This window comes from Podarcis gaigeae, assembly GCF_964106915.1.
Source record: "Podarcis gaigeae genome assembly, chromosome: 8".
Classification (NCBI taxonomy): Eukaryota; Metazoa; Chordata; class Lepidosauria; order Squamata; family Lacertidae; genus Podarcis; species Podarcis gaigeae.
The window spans coordinates 55,132,872-55,138,208 of record NC_139684.1 but is presented as its reverse complement, the minus strand read 5'-3'; the positions used below and the strand labels follow the sequence as shown (position 1 = coordinate 55,138,208).

General features: G+C 45.1%; 1 long non-coding RNA gene across 1 annotated transcript; it reads left to right on the top strand.

Moving 5' to 3' along the window:
• On the top strand, positions 1-3,747 carry LOC310851285. The gene is made up of 3 exons (XR_014567687.1): positions 1-141; positions 952-1,072; positions 2,420-3,747. It is a non-coding gene; the product is annotated as an uncharacterized lncRNA (long non-coding RNA).
• Positions 3,748-5,337: the final 1,590 nt, after the last annotated feature.

The window sequence follows — 5,337 nt, the reverse complement described above, 5'->3', positions numbered from 1 at the left end:
CAAGGACACGCTCTCCAGCTTCTAGAAAGACAGCAGGACAGAAGAAAGCTCCAGACCTTGAGAAGAAGCCAACCATGGGCAATCTGAAGACCGCATTCCTGATCGCCCTCATCCTGACTCTCTCTTATCAATACACAGAAGGTGAGCATGTGGCACTTTCCTCTTATTATGTGTATGTGTGTGCTTGCTATAATATTTAAGAACTATAAAGCCCCAGAGTCTTTTGCACTGGGGAAACCCAGCAGATCGCAGGCTGAGGTCCTGGCATCTCCAGTTAAAGAATCTCAGCTATCAGATTCTTGGCAAGCTGGTGTTGAATGGTGGCTTAGTGCTCATACATTGGTGTGCATGAGTGCTAGAGAAGGAGAAGGGACCTCTGTCTCATAGAGCTGCAGTGAGCAAGAGAGTAGACCATGCCCCAGCTAGGGTCAAACACACAGGTGGTGTTTGCCAACTGATTAGAGGCAGGAGGGATCAGTGCATTGCTAACAGCACTCAATGGAAAGATGGAGCTTTTCACAGCATGGAGGTGAACATGGTCAACTGCCGTCAAGTGTCCATGAAGCATCTGTTAAATTTTAGCACAGCGACAGGGACTTCAAAGCGAGCAACCCCAAGTGTAACTGAATCAGCATTCCTCCTAACGGCTTCCTCTCCAACGTGCTGTGTGTATAGAAAATGCCTTTAGGAGGTTTGCTTTGGTAGCTCACAGCACACCTGTTTCATCTTGCACTTCCTGGCTAACATTCCAGTATCAAAGTGACTCTGCTACCAGACAGCTATCCTCTGTCCTTAGGAGGAAAGCACCTCTGAATATGCAAAGGAGAATTGCTGAGTAGACATGCATGAGATCAGGCTACATGCCTCAATGACAGTAAATATGAGTGTTGTGTTATAATAATGGTCAAAATAATGTCCCTCTCTTCTCTCCTCTTCCCCCACCACCTTCAGCACTGCGTCCTCGGATTCCGTCAGACTGTTGTGAGGGATATAGGATGGGAGGACAAATTCCCCGCAACAGAGTGCAGAATTACTACAGGACTCCCAGTGATTGCCGCTTGGATGCTGTTGTGTGAGTACAGAACGCCACTCCCCAATTATGTGTTCTCCTAACATTCAAATAAGGACACCTAGGTGGCCTTGACTGGGGTGAGGGTGTCAGAAAAATCATTTCTCATTCCATTAAATGGCATTTCATGAAGTTTCTCAAATTTGTGTTGAGCTGCAGTCGGAGCATTTGTTGAACCATTTGTGATGAGATCAGGCAAGTGGAGGTTTTGGGGGAAATAACAAGTAAAAAGAAGCCTCTGAGAGTTCCAGAGGTTCCTCTGAGCTGCTTTTCTAGGACTTGATGGGAAGAGTTGGCCCCAGGGAAGGGATGGACAAATCTGTCAATTTCACAGAGAGAGAGAGACAGAGAGAGAGATCAACAAGGGTTTGGGGGCAGGGGAGAAGGTAAGAGTTGGAGAGGAAGAACAGCCAAAACACAGAGAAAAGGAGGATAAGCATTGCTGCCCCTGCAACAGATAAAAGTGGGGCCACCTGCCTCCATATGTGCCCCTCTGTCAACTATTGCAAGGATGAGGAACCTTAACCCAAGCTTCAAGTGCAACCCTCCAGGCCTCTTTCTCCAGCCCTCAGGACATTTCCTAGACCAAGGCCCTCTCCAGCCCCATTTTGCATCTTCTTTGCATCTGGAATGAACCTGCCATTGAACAGGGACCATGCTTCTTGATTGCCTGGATAGCGGATGTGACCATGTGTGGAAATCTCTGGCTGTGGAGAAAGAGCCTTCTCAGTGGTGGGGTTGGTGGCTTCCCCCAGGAAAGTGCCTGTTTTTGTGTCATTTCAATGCTGGCAAATACCTTTAGGGGTGTTTCTTTTAAAAAGATTTCCCAGGCTTTTAAATCATTTGCTTCAGTTTCTTTTTCAGTACTGCTCTTTTAGATTCTGCTGCTGTTAGTATCACGCTGGCCTGCTTTAATTGTGTCCTCCAGCTATCCCACTGTGTTTCCACCTGCCCTGTCCTGTCACTGTGCCCCCTGATCTGGCCCGCTGCTTCAGGTGTCGTGGAAGATACTATCCCATTTGTGTTCAAATAGGATTCAACTGTAATGAAAAAACACAGTTTGTTCTGTTATGTGAATTGATGTTGCTTTGTTCTGTTGTTTATATATGTCATTTTGTTATTATATAAAAATGACAAAAAATACATGGATTAAACAGCGGCCAGTCAGTGGGGAACAGGTGACATTTTGCGCACTTCAGGAAGTGAAATCACATCTAGGGCTGGCCCTGTGGATTCCTGCACTTCCAACAGCTAGTAGATCTTCTACACAAGAGGAAGGGAAATACAATTACAGGAGGCATACGCCAAGAGGTCACTTCTAAACCAAGTTATTTTGTCTTTTCTCTACAGGTTTGTTACAAAGATCGGTAGGCGTGTCTGTGCTAATCCCAGGATGTCATGGGTGAAAAAATTAATGTCACAGCTGAGAGAAATTAAACCATAATTTTGGAGAACCAAAGGAAGAACCTCCGCTGAACAGGAAGGAAGACAAAGAGCCGCTATCCTCCTTTCCAGTATCTCTGCTTCCTTCTGCTTTTTTGCCACTCACAAGCAAACATCTATAAGTATTTAAACAGCACTGAAAACAGTGTAGCTGTGGCCACTTATGCACTGTCAGAAATGCAACATCAAAGAAGAGGATACCAATTTGCATAAGGAATATGTATACATGTAAATTAAGATATAACTGTTATAGTTTAACTAGAAATATAATGCATCTCACCATTGTGGGGCAGGCTGTGATTTGGTGGTAATTGGGGATGGGCAACTACAAGGCCTCTGCTCCTTTCTTTTCTAAAGGTTCTTTTAGAGTCTTCTGAGGAAGGGTAGTATCTAAATGTAATAAATAATAATAATAATCTTTAACTGGAATAGGTTTAAGGAGATGTATCTCCTCCGACAACCCTTCAAATATAGAAGGGTCCATCAGATTACGTATATAGGCTAGTTAATGCTATATGTTTCCTGATTTCCTCCCCGAAATCTGGGAATTGTAGTTTGTGGCCTACTAAGAAATGCCTCACTCTTTATTCAGTGACATTTCCCAGAATTGCTTGGGCTGGAAACCACAATCATTAGACCATGGTCAACACTGCTTTAAAACTGAAGTGTGGACACAGACATGGTCATGGAAGGAGCAGAATAACGGCAGAGTCTTTGAGGGTCCCTTCTCCACTGTTTGCACTGTGGCCTTTCTGAATTCATTCATAAAATTAGATAACACCAGATTATGTATGAAACCATCAATAGCAACTGGCAAGCAAGCTGTATTTATGACTGTCATATATACTCAATGCCGCTGCCATCGCTGGGCTATTGATGCCTTCTTGCTTCCTTGGCCCTTCCTGGCTCCCCCCCCCCCCCATTTCTTCCCTGCAAGAACCTGAACTGTCCAAAGCAGCTCTCAAAGGGAGGCTTTCCCCTCCTCCTCCTCCTCCAGCTGCTGCTGCTACAGAAATTCAGCTGAAGACTTCTTGGAGCAGGACCTTTTCCATGCTTGGCAAAGTCCCTCCTGAAGGAAGCCTGGCAACAGCCTCAGTCAAGAAGACCTTTTGTTCTGTTAGGCTGCAATTCTTCCTGCTGACTGACATTAGCTTAAACTTTCCTATGTTTATGGAAGTTTTAAAGAAGAAAGATGGAATATAAGCTTAAAATAATAAAGATTTTTTTTCAATTTATTCGATTCATTCATTCATTTACTCACTAACAGCATTTGTAGGCTGCCCCTTAACAAAAAGTTCTCTGGGTGGCCTTCAGTAAATGGCATTCACGGTTCTTGGTGTCATCCCTTCGAGCTTGCCCAATTCTGGTCTTCTTCTTTTTTTTAAGCACAGAAGGCACCTACAAAATTTTAAGTGCCCAGAGTCTTCTGAACACTTACTTTGGTGTCACGCCCATAGGTAAAGGTGAAGGGACCCCTGACCATTAGGTCCAGTCTTGAACGACTCTGGGGTTGTGGCGCTCATCTCGCTTTATTGGCCAAGGGAGCCGGCGTACAGCTTCCGGGTCATGTGGCCAGCATGACTAAGCTGCTTCTGGCAAACCAGAGCAGCGCACGGAAACGTCATTTACCTTCCCGCCGGAGCGGTACCTATTTATCTACTTGCACTCTGACTTGTTTTCAAACTGCTAGGTGGGCAGGAGCAGGGACCGAGCAACAGGAGCTCACCCCGTCACAGGCATTCGAACCGCTGACCTTCTGATTGGCAAGTCCTAGGCTCTGTGGTTTAACCCACAGCGCCACCCATGTCCCATAGATAATGCATGGCTTACTTACTTCACAGGCACAGGAAAAAAGCCCTGTTGGTTCAGATCAGAGGCTCGTCTAGTCCAGCATCCTGTTCTCACAGTAACCAACCTCACACATCTTGGGAAATCCATATGCAAGACAAAAGCGCTTTCCCCAATAGAATTCTTTAGAAACTGGTATTCAGAGGCATGTTGCCCCCAATAAGGGAGACAGAACATAGGTATTGTGGCTAGCGGCTATTGATAGCCCTCCCCTCCATGAATTTATTTAATCCCTTTTAAAATCCATCCAAGTTGGTAGCCATCACTGCCTCCTGTGGAAGTGAGTTCCATAGTTTAACCATGGGGCGTATGAAGAAATCCTTCCCTTTTTTCTCTTCTAAATCTCTCAGCATTCAGCTTCACTGGATGGCCCTGAGTTCTAGTGCTATAGGAGAGGGAGAGAAACTTCTCTCGGTCCGTTTTCTCCACACCATACATAGTTGTATAGATCTCTAAGATGTCCTCCTCACTCACCTTATTTTTTAAACTAAAAAGCCCCAAATGTGGTAACCTTTCTTCATGGGGAAGGGGTGTGCCCTAGCCCTTTGATAATTTGGGGGTTTTGAACCTTTTCTAGTAATTCAGTGTTCTCTCTGCTGTCTGAGCATCATTTTCCTCTCTCTTCTCCCTCACTCCAACTTGCAGTGAACCTGAGAGTTTGCTAAGCTTCCCTTCATGCCACCCAAATCCAAACTGTAAATGCCCCTAAACTTCTTTGAGTCGCATCCCTTCTATAAATTGTATGGCTGGATCTGTAATTTGACAAAGTAAGGGGAGGGGGGCATCTCTTCCAAGGGAATGAAAGGAAGTGATGATCAGTTGGATGACCGTGGTCATGACTACCAAGCCGAGGAGGGAACTTGGCAGAGACATGTACAAATGCTATCCATTAGATGGCACCAAACGTTAGGCTACAAAGCACAACTTGAGGGAAATATGCTAGCAATAATCTTGCATGTTTGTTTCCCTGTTGAGAT